Source organism: Penaeus vannamei, chromosome 32, assembly GCF_042767895.1.
Source record: "Penaeus vannamei isolate JL-2024 chromosome 32, ASM4276789v1, whole genome shotgun sequence".
NCBI classification, from domain to species: Eukaryota; Metazoa; Arthropoda; class Malacostraca; order Decapoda; family Penaeidae; genus Penaeus; species Penaeus vannamei.
Genome location: NC_091580.1, coordinates 21144250 through 21154249, shown reverse-complemented (window position 1 = coordinate 21154249; position 10000 = coordinate 21144250). Strand labels below are relative to the sequence as shown.

The 10000-nt window shown below is 56.3% G+C and overlaps 1 protein-coding gene and 1 pseudogene across 6 annotated transcripts in view; one reads left to right on the top strand and one right to left on the bottom strand.

Moving 5' to 3' along the window:
* Nucleotides 1-4274, bottom strand: part of LOC138867754 (uncharacterized) — a 5648-nt pseudogene extending 1374 nt beyond the window's left edge.
* The window catches only part of LOC113815970 (potassium voltage-gated channel subfamily KQT member 1), a 727087-nt gene that overhangs the window by 290414 nt on the left and 426673 nt on the right, over nt 1-10000 (top strand). The gene's annotated exons all lie outside the window — the stretch shown is intronic.

The following is a 10000-nucleotide window of genomic DNA, read 5'->3' as shown; positions in this document are numbered from 1 at the left end:
GTTTGAAGAGTCCGTGACAGCTACGCAAGGAACGGCATGGACCACGCCGCTGTCTCCTATCACCTCGCCCTCCCCTCTAAGGCCGTCACCTTCTTTTGGTCCTCCTGGAGCTTGTTCTTCGCTCGACAACTGTAATCGTCGCTATCGGTTTCCACCTCAAGCCCGTCGTCGCCGTCATCGTCTTCGTCTTCGTCGTCGTCTTGTATAGAGCGGACGATACCACATCTTCATCCTCTGTTCTTACACGGACCTTTATCTCCCCTCGGTCAGACTGATGTCACTGTCACAGTTAAGGTCGCCACTGATGGTTCTCGGTAGGTTGTTGTTGACGAGGTGTCCGGTACAGGGACGGTAAAAGTACTTCCACGTCTCCAGGCTGCACAGGTTCGTACTGAGGACACGTCACGAAGGAGTACCTAGCTGTGTCATCCTCGAACAGCGACTTCGACGCTCGTACATGGTGGACCTGACCGCACTGTAGTAAAACGAAGCTGACTCTGGAGGCTACAGACCCGGAAGACGGGGACCTTGAGTGGCTGCTCTCCCGCCCGCCCTCGTCGCTGGTCCTCCCATGTATCCTCTCAGCCTGGGGGCGCCTCCATCGGGTTGGGGATGAGGTCAGTGACCCACCCGACGTGGCCGACGACTGAGAGGATCTGGTGAACTCGGGATGTCTGTGGCGGTGTCGTGGGTAGAGTAGGGGGGCGCGATCTCCGGCGTCGCCAGACGGTGTTGTCACCTGTTCCTGATCCCCCCGCTCGACCCACCGCGTGGAAACCGTTCCCACTCGACCTCCTCCTCCGCCTGTGCCTGTCGCTCCACCGGCGGGAGCACTGGCGCTGTCTCTCGCGGGGCGCCCTCTGCCTTCCCACTGCCCTCATTGGCTTGGTTCTTCTGCTCTGCCGCTACATTGTTCCCCCCGCCGTCCCATTATTCGAACCGCCAGAGCAGGTATAGTTTTTACTTGACCTAGAAACTCCTGTGTGATTTAGTGCGCGGGGCGTTCCACTGCTCTCGAGGACCTGGAGGAGAACGAAGGAGCAAAACGTCTTGGCGCGTCCCCCGCCCGCCTCTCTCCCAGAATCACGCCTCTGCAGCCTACAGGTACATCTCGTTTGGCGAAAGAATGTCTCTCGTGGAAAGAAATATTTTCGTAAGAGGTTTGAGAGCCGTGGGCGGGTGGCGTCCCAGGTGCGTTAATGAGGCCAGGCTGCGGTGCGGGTGGGCAGCTGGCGCCGGAAGTTCTTCTCTGCTGACGGGGTGGCTGGTCTCTGGCCTCTGTCCACGGCGCACTCGCGGGCTCGTGCGGGGACTCTCGAGATTCTCCAACTCCTTAGTGCCACCATCTACAGCTGGTTTGCCGGTGTTCCCCGGGATTTCTGGTGGCGGGTGGGTGGTGTGGGCGCGACGCTGTCTGCTGAGTCATGACTATTTCTGTGGGCGCGACGTGGCCGCGGACTGGGTATCGGGGCGACGTCACTACGATGACGGTATTCTGAGGCACCAAGGCTACTATGTTTAGTCTCCCTTACCTGTAATGCTTCGCTTATAGACTCCGCCGCACCGGCTTTGTTACGCACTACCCTTGGCTGCCGCGTCACAGGTCCTGTCGGAGGAGCTCGTATCCGACAACCCACTAGGAGTACGACCTGCGGCGGCGGCGGTCAGATCAGCCTCGGGGCGGGACAACACGACCACCCTCACCGTCTGCCACAACCTTCTTGCTCTGACTCCGCCTCTGCTCTTCCCTTGGCATCTGATGATGATCCCGTGCCTCTAAATCGGGGCGCGGCGGAACCAAAAGCAAAATACCGGAGAAGTATTTTCGAGGCTTAGACTTAGATTTGCTCTTAGAGTCACTTTTGCCGGATTTTTTCTCTGCGTGTGCTCTTCTTTAGAGATTTCTGTTGCTTTATTATTCTTGGTCTTGTTTACAGAATGCTTCATCCCCTCGCAGAACAAGCCAGGAGTATTTGCCGGCGATTGCGGCTTAGTGTCCCTGATGTTGTACTCCGATATGCATGTCTTGGAGGTCGGGAAGGTTGCAGTCAGGAAGGTGGGGTGGCGGGGGGAGGAGCCAGGGTGTGTCCTCATGATTTCGGCGGCTCGAGAACAAGTTCACTCTTCTGGAAGGCCTATGTCTCGGCCTCGCCTCCTGCAGCCACCTGGCGCTCCTCTGCGCCACTCAGGGACCTCCAGCACAGACCGCTGTGTGGCCTGCGCGAACTTGCGATCGCTCTCGGCTCCCACCTGAACCCGATGCACGTGGAACTCTGAGCCGAAAACCTTACTCGATGCGGAACTTGTGGTGCCGGAGCCCTCTCGGGGCACTGGGGTGACGGTGCCCTTGGCTGGGAGTGTGTGGTTGGCTCTTGTTCCCCGACGACTTTGTCCTGCACCTCGACCTTCCATGACAACAACTGCTTTGGCCGCTGGAGGATGACAGACGGGTCCTCGACTCGGGAGTCTCAGGATAACGATAATTTTTCAAAGGGAATCCACACTCGGTGGAGCGCTCCGCAGCCTCGGAGGGGCCACGACTCTGCGTGACGCTCGACCTGCTGCGTAACCGCCCCTGCCTCCGCTCCGCCGCTGCTGTCGGCCGCGGCCCCGTCGCCCCCGCCCGCCGAATCCGTCCACGTTCTCATAGTGACGATGCTGCTCGCCTTTTGCGCCCCGCCCTTCGTTCACACTCGGTCACTCTCGATGCTTCACTCACTCGGAACACACTGGGTGTTACACTAGACACATGAGGCCCAGCGCCAGCCACACCGGGGGTGCTGGTGCGCAAGAGGCTGGGTGGGGACGCCCCCATCCCGCTCTCCTCACCTGTCCTCCGAGGGAGCGGTGGAGTGAGGTGGATGGTGATGTTCACTTTGTTCATTTCGTCCTGGGGGGCAAAGCACTACTAGCCACATCTTCAGTTTGTCTTTGCGATGCCTTTGTGCAGGCGTCCTCGGGGTGGCTTTTGTTCTGGCGCCGGAGCCGCGGTTGCCGCCCCCTTTCCTTCACTCGGGCCTCGCTTGCGTCCTCAGCTGGGGGCGCAGGGGTCTGGCAGGGTCTGCAACTTCTGTTCCTCTCTCTGAGTATGCTAAGAGCGTTCCTTATGAGACTTCCATTGAGTATGTCCGCCTCTGTGTTAGCGGAATGGTGGATCACCAAGCCCTGCGAAAGCACCCGCTGCGTCCTCTCTCTGCGGTGCTGTCATCTACACCCCCGCCTCCACACTCGTACCACGCCCACTCCCTGCCGCTTTCGTTCGCGCCCGCAGTCTGCAGCCCCTCCGCACACACCGCACACCAACCCGCTGCACCCCGGCTTGTCTGTGCCAGCCGAGAATTTACCATTCACGAACTCTAGCTTCTCGACGCCTTGGAAGAGGTCTTCCTCGGTCTCTTCGCTGTGCGGCGTGAGGGCCGAGGCACTGCCCAGAAGGTCACTGGCATCGCGCTCACTCTCGTCGGTCTTCCTGCTGAAAGTACACGCGCGGTCCTCGGCCTCCTCCTCGGCGTCGTCGTGACTAAACTGCAGGAGTTTGTGCTTCTTCACCTTCCCCAGTCCCAGCCCAGGCGTGACAACTTGGTCTCACCGACGCTACACGACTACGGGTCTGGTGTACCCACATACTGGCACGTGTTTATATGGGGTCGCGCCAGCCCCCTCCGCCCCTCCTGCCGCCCCTACACCACCGCCATTGCCCTGCCGCCACGCCCGCTCTCCGCTGCTCGCATCACCTCCACCTCCGCGCGCGAGGTGTCTGCGACGCCTTTCTTGCTGCGACGCTCCCCCTGCCCGCGGGAAGCCACCACCCCTGACGTCACTGTTAGGTCGTACGTCTGGCGCGCTTCTCCACCGGCGCCACACGTGCCCCAGAGTGTCCTTGTCACTGGGCTCCCACGTCGGCCTCGTAGCCCAGGGAGTCGTCCGTGAACCACGAGGTCGTCTCGTCGGAGTCGTCGCAGTACGTGGTGTCGTCTATGCTGGGGCTGCCACACTCGCCGGCCCCGCCCTGAGACCCGCCGGTTCAAGCAGTCATCACTTTCGCTGGATGATGACGATGACGACGAAGATGACGAAGACGACGACGACGAGTACGATGACGACGAAGTGGACAAGTCTTTACAGCTGTCAGCCCTCACCGGAGGGCCGCTCGCGACTTCGCGGTGAGCCGTCGCCCTTGCCCTCCGCATGTTTGCCCTCTCGGGAATCCGAGAGGGGAGGAGGGTCCTTGAAGTACCCTCCACCACCTGCTTCACGAAGGCCTCTGTCCTCATGCCACGTCTTCCGCTCGCCGATCGGAGGCAGGTACTTCTCTTTCCAAACCGGAAGTTGTGACTCGCGTCTCTTTACCTTTTTCCCCGTAAAACGTCACAAGATACTGCATGGTACTTGAGCGGAGGTTTCTCAATGAATATAAAACTGTCATCCGTCACATCACCAACGGTATCACCGTCACCACCATAACTACCACCACCACCACCACCAATCCCGTTTCTAATGCCACCCCCGAGCACGAGGAAGCGCCATAACACGAAGACCCCCGTTAAGTCTACCGTTTATTTCCGAGCGCGGCAACCCCCCTCCTGTTCCCGCCACCAAACCCCCCTAGCACCGAACCTGCCCGGCCGGCACCCACGCCCACCCCTTTGCACCCACAGGAGAGCGAGTCGCAGCGGGCCCGTTTCAGGTGGCTGAGAGAGTGGCGCTTGAGGTGCTCGACCCCCTCGTAGCCCCCGACGAGTCGCAGCCCGAGGCCTCCCCCACGCTCTCGTCCAGGCTGCTCGGCATGTGACAAAGACGCCCACCTGTTTTTCCCGCTGGCGGTGCCGGGGCCCCGCCCCTTTCCCAGCACCGTTTTGGCCCCTTCCGGTCGCCGCACGGGGGGTTTCACACCCACCTGTTGCTGCAACAGCTGGTCCCGCGGGCGACCGTTGCTGCTGGTGCACGTGGGGGGCAGGCGCTGCGGGTTTCGGGGGGGGCTGGGGGGCGACATGCTCAGCTTCTCCTCGTCCCGCTCCCGACGCCCAGGTCCTCCTGCACGGGGGGGTGGGGGCGGAAGAGCAGGGGGCACCAGGCGCCGCGGCAGGGACGCCTGGCCCTCCTGGTGTTGGGGGTGCGCCTGGCAGGAGGAGTAAAGAGGGGTTGCTGCTCGGCGGCGGCGGCGCCTCCAGTCCGCTCTTCTTCTTGGGCGGGGGGGGTGATGGGGAAAGGGGGTGCGTCTTGGAGCGCCACTGCACTTTGGGACGCGGTACTGGCCGGGCTTGAGGGTTATCGTGAACTTCCGGCGTCCTCATCCGTGTAGTGCAGGGGGCCCCACGGCCCCCCCCGCCAGCTGGCTCGCGCGCCCTCCCCCCGATAGTGGGGCTGGCCCTCGCACGGGCGCGGGCGCCCTGTTGGCTGCGGCGCGGCGGGGAAGGGGGCTGGGCCTCGGGGGCCTGGTAGGGGGGGCTGCCCCGGGGGACTCGGTTTTGGGGTCCCGCGGCTGCGCGTCGTACTTAGTCTGGTAGGGGGGGCTCGCAGGGCCCTGCGGGTGGACATACGGTTGCGAGTACTGGGGGTGGAGCTGCGGGGGGCCCGGTCGGCTTGGCCTTGGGGAAGCCGGTAAAGTCGAGGGGCGCCGTGGGGGGGATTGGGGGATCTCCGCGTTGGGGACTCGGCGCGCCCCCCCCCTTGTAGCTGGGGCGGGCCGCTTCCGTTTCCGCCCTTGCCGAACGGCTTCGGCTTCGAGAAGTGTTGAATAGGTACGACTTGAAGTGCTTCTTGTCGTGGTTTCTCTTCTGGCCCTGGGGCAAGGGCGCCTTCCGCCCGTTCAGGTGATTCTTGAACAGGTCGTCAACCTCCTCATCTTTGGGCCCCCGGGAGGGGGGTTGGTGGGGGCTTTTGGGGGACGAGGCCCCGTTGGCAGGTAGATGGACGACAGTGGCTTGGGGGGCGGCGACCCCTTGGGAGGCGCCCAGCACGGTCTTATGCGAACTGTTCAAAATAAAGTCCTTGCCACCTTTGACGAGCGTCGCATGGCACGCCCGTGCGCACGTCGAGGTTGACGTGCAGCACGTTGTCCTGAGGCACCTTCCCCCAAGGGCCGCGCCTCCCCCCGTCTGCTTTCGGCGACAGGCATGAGGTGTTGGGGGGGGCCTGGCTGCCAGCAGGCCATCAACGCAGGGGGGCGACGTGGGCGTGGTGTCTGCTGGCACTAGTGACTTTAACCGGTCACTGACCGTTCCGTCAGTCACATCCTCAATTCCTGAAGATCATTGATTTTATAAGCCAAAAGAACAAAGAATCCCGTCTTATAATGCAACAGTGCAACATCCCCCAAAACCAGGCATTCCCCAACACTTCCTACTCACTGGCACAGGAACGATCGGAAAGCGAACCGCCGTTACACGCTCACACGGGCTTAAACCATGCGCATTTCCCGCACGTAACAAACAAAAAAAAAAAAAAGTAAACAAAAAAAAATAATAATAATAATAATAATAATAATAATAATAAAACATTAAATTCTAAACTGTAAACGGGGATTTCACTCCCCCCCCCCCACCCCCCCCCCCATCCATAAAAACTATGAAAAAAACGAGCGAGCCCAATCTGTTGGCAACAAACCTCCCAAATCACGGGTTAGCGATGAACGTTTTGAACAGTCACAATAATCAGCCACGCACGAGTGAAAATATATTGAAAGTGTTTGAAAAAATTTTTCTGATCTCATTTCAACGAATAATCGACGTTGAGATAAACATAATGATGACTTAGATAACATCCCACGGACAGGGGAAAAATAAAATAAAAAATCTATGGACTGAATAGGAAATCCAAAAATTTAATAACGGAGTAAACGATTTAAAGACGAAAAAAAAAGAAAAAAATAGAGAGAACCAGATAGAAACATGACAGACAAGACACAGAGACAAAGACAGATAAAAAGGAACAGAGAAGCAGACGAAGATAACGGCACTGGCACTGTGCACGGACACAAACAAACCCTCACCCCCTTTCCCCCCCCCTTCCCTTCTCTCTCCCCTCTCTCTCTCTCCCCTCTCTCTTTTCCCTTTCTCTTTTCCCTCTCTCTTTTTTTCCTCTCACTCACACACTCACCACTCCCTCCCACTCACTTAAATTTTATATTATATATATATAATATATATATATAAAAAAAAAAAGAGAGAGAGAGAGAGAGAGAGAGAGAGAGAGAGAGAGAGAGAGAGAGAGAGAGAGAGAGAGAGAGGGAGAGAGGGAGAGAGGGAGAGAGGGAGAGGGGGAGAAAAAAAGAGAGAGGGGAGAAAGAGAGAGAGGGAGAAAGAGAGAGAGGAAAATCTGTTGCTAAACTTGAAGAGAAAAAAGACTTGAATTGATGAATATAGATGGGGGGTATTTAATCAAAGAAAAAATGACGTCAAGAATACTGTAAATAAAAAAAAGAAAAAGAGAGAAAGTTAAAATGGGAAAGAAAAGGAAAACCCCAATTACAAGAACAAAAAGGGAAGGGAAAAAACCGACGCAAAAACCCCTCCAGGATCTGGGGAGCACAAGGCCGCCGCCCGTCAGACAACGCACTCAGCCTGACGAGGGCGCTACAGGCGGGCGCCATCAGCGGCCCCCCCGGGAAATTTCCCCGTCGCGAGCACCGAGGCCCATAAAAAAATGTCGCCGGGGGGGCCCAGGCGCTAAATCGGGGGGCCCGCCATCTATTTCGGGATTATCATTAGCATCGCGCGCCAAACGCCACTGCAGCGGGAAGAGCAACCGGGGGAATTAGCTTGTTTGTAAACAGCGGCGTCGCTTTCGACTGTTATCGCCTGAAGGCCGCGACCCGCTCCCCTCTGGCAATGCGTTCTGTGTTCCGCCTGTAATGCCTCGCTGGCTCCCCTGCATGGCGCCTGCCTCGTCATCTCCGAGCTTTTCCCCTTCCCCGTCGGGGTTTCACTGGCCGAGCGCTTTTTCCCTTTGAGAGTTGATTCTCGCTTCATGTAAGCACACCATATCACATTCAACTGCAAATACCAACACAGCTATTTTCCAACTATTTTTTAAAAATATTTCAAGTTCGTTTGTTCTATTTTAATTTCAACATCAGACGTTTTTCCGACAGCATACCTTGTTTTTATTTCAACACACTATTATCTCCAAAAAGGGCCCCCTTCCACCTTTACGGCAACAAACACCACACCACAAACTAATATCATCTGTCGACCACCGGAAAAACCCTTTATAAACTACGGGAACTTATTTTTTTAATAAAAACAAATCGAAAATTTTCCGGGACAGTTGCACGAACTGCCAAATCATTCTTACAATCCATCTAAATAGAAAAACCTCCCATTCGCACCTTCACTTTCCCCGCGAAACAAAACCCTCACTCGCGGGAAGACCCCGATGAGGCGACGCGAGGCCCCCCGAACACTTTGGAACGCGGCGACGGCGAAAGCGGGGAATAGGCCGACGGCGCCCTCGCCGGGACTTAGGACACCGGGGAGTGGGGGGGGCGAACACAACCCCCTCCAACGAGGTTTGGGCACTAACCGAGCATCCCGCGACCGCTCGACCCTTGGCCCTCCCCCAGACACTGGCCCCGCCCCCCCACCCCCCTTTCCAGGACCCCGCATGGCCACGGGCCCCCCGCCCCGGGCAGTCGGCGGGGGCCACCTGCCCAGTCACTCCGCCTGGGCACACCGAGCAATACGCAGGCTGCCCGCCCTCGCGCCCTAACTGTACCCGAGGCGCCAATTAAAGGGGTTCTACAGCAACCCCCAGAGACCTTTTCTAGAGACAAACGGGTTTTAATCACGCCCGGACGAGCCAAGTGGGCGTGAATCCCCGACCTTTTAAACAGGAACACATTGCCATATTTGTCAGTATAAATGCCCATTTTGTAACTAAAAACTATACATACACTCCTTTTCCCTTTTAATTGTATGTTTTATTCTTTTTTCCCCCCCCTCTTTTTCCCTACACACACACACACACATATATGTGTTATGTATGTATATATGAATGTAAGTAAGAGTGTGTAAGAGTGTGTGTGTGTGTGTGTGTGTGTGTGTGTGTGTGTGTGTGTGTGTGTGTGTGTGTGTGTGTGTGTGTGTGTGTGTGTGTGTGTGTGTGTGTTTTAACGTTGATATCTATGCACGTAAATCATATTACCTGATGATGATGATGATGATACCGATGATTAATGATCGATAATAATTGATGAAATTGATGACGATACTGATGATACTTTACGATTCATCATGGTGATAATGAAGATAACCCTAAGAGATGATGATATGGGTGATGACGACGACGATGATAATGACGATAACTGACGATGACTAATGATAAACGTGCTTGATTGTTTCAAACATAATGCGGAAATATCACCAGCCTGTGATAAGAAACAGACAGCGAAAAAACAAACGAACACAAACACGTAAACACACTTGCATCCCAAGGACATTTTGTTCGAGCCCTCAGGGACAGGGGAAATTTAAAAAAAAAATTATAAAAAAAATAACAGTAGGAAAAAAATTAACAATAATAATAGTGATGAAAATAATTCAAAAATAATGATGATCTATGAATGAATAAAAAATAAAGGGGAAAGAAGAAAAAAGAAAAAAAAAATAAGTCAAAAAAAAATTAATAGGGAACAACCTAAATATTATTACAAATGGAAAATTAATGGCCCCCGTATACCTAACCCCCCTAACCCCTCGCACCCCCCTTCTGCTTTCAGCCACTGGTTTTTCCCGGGCATTACACGGTGGTGTGCGGGAAGGGGGGGGGGGGTGGGAGGAAGAAGTAGTAGAGGGCAGGAGGGCGGGAGGGGGAAAAAAAAGGGGAGAGGTGGTGCTGAAGAAGGGGTGAGGGGTGCTGGGGAAGAAGAGGTGGGGCGCTGGAGAAGAGGAAAAGACGGGGGAAGGGGGGGGCTAAGGAAGAGGACGAGGAAGGAGAGGAGGTTAGGGGGTTTTTTTAGGGGTTGGGTGGAGGGGCAGTGGAGGGGCAGGGGAGGGGGGGG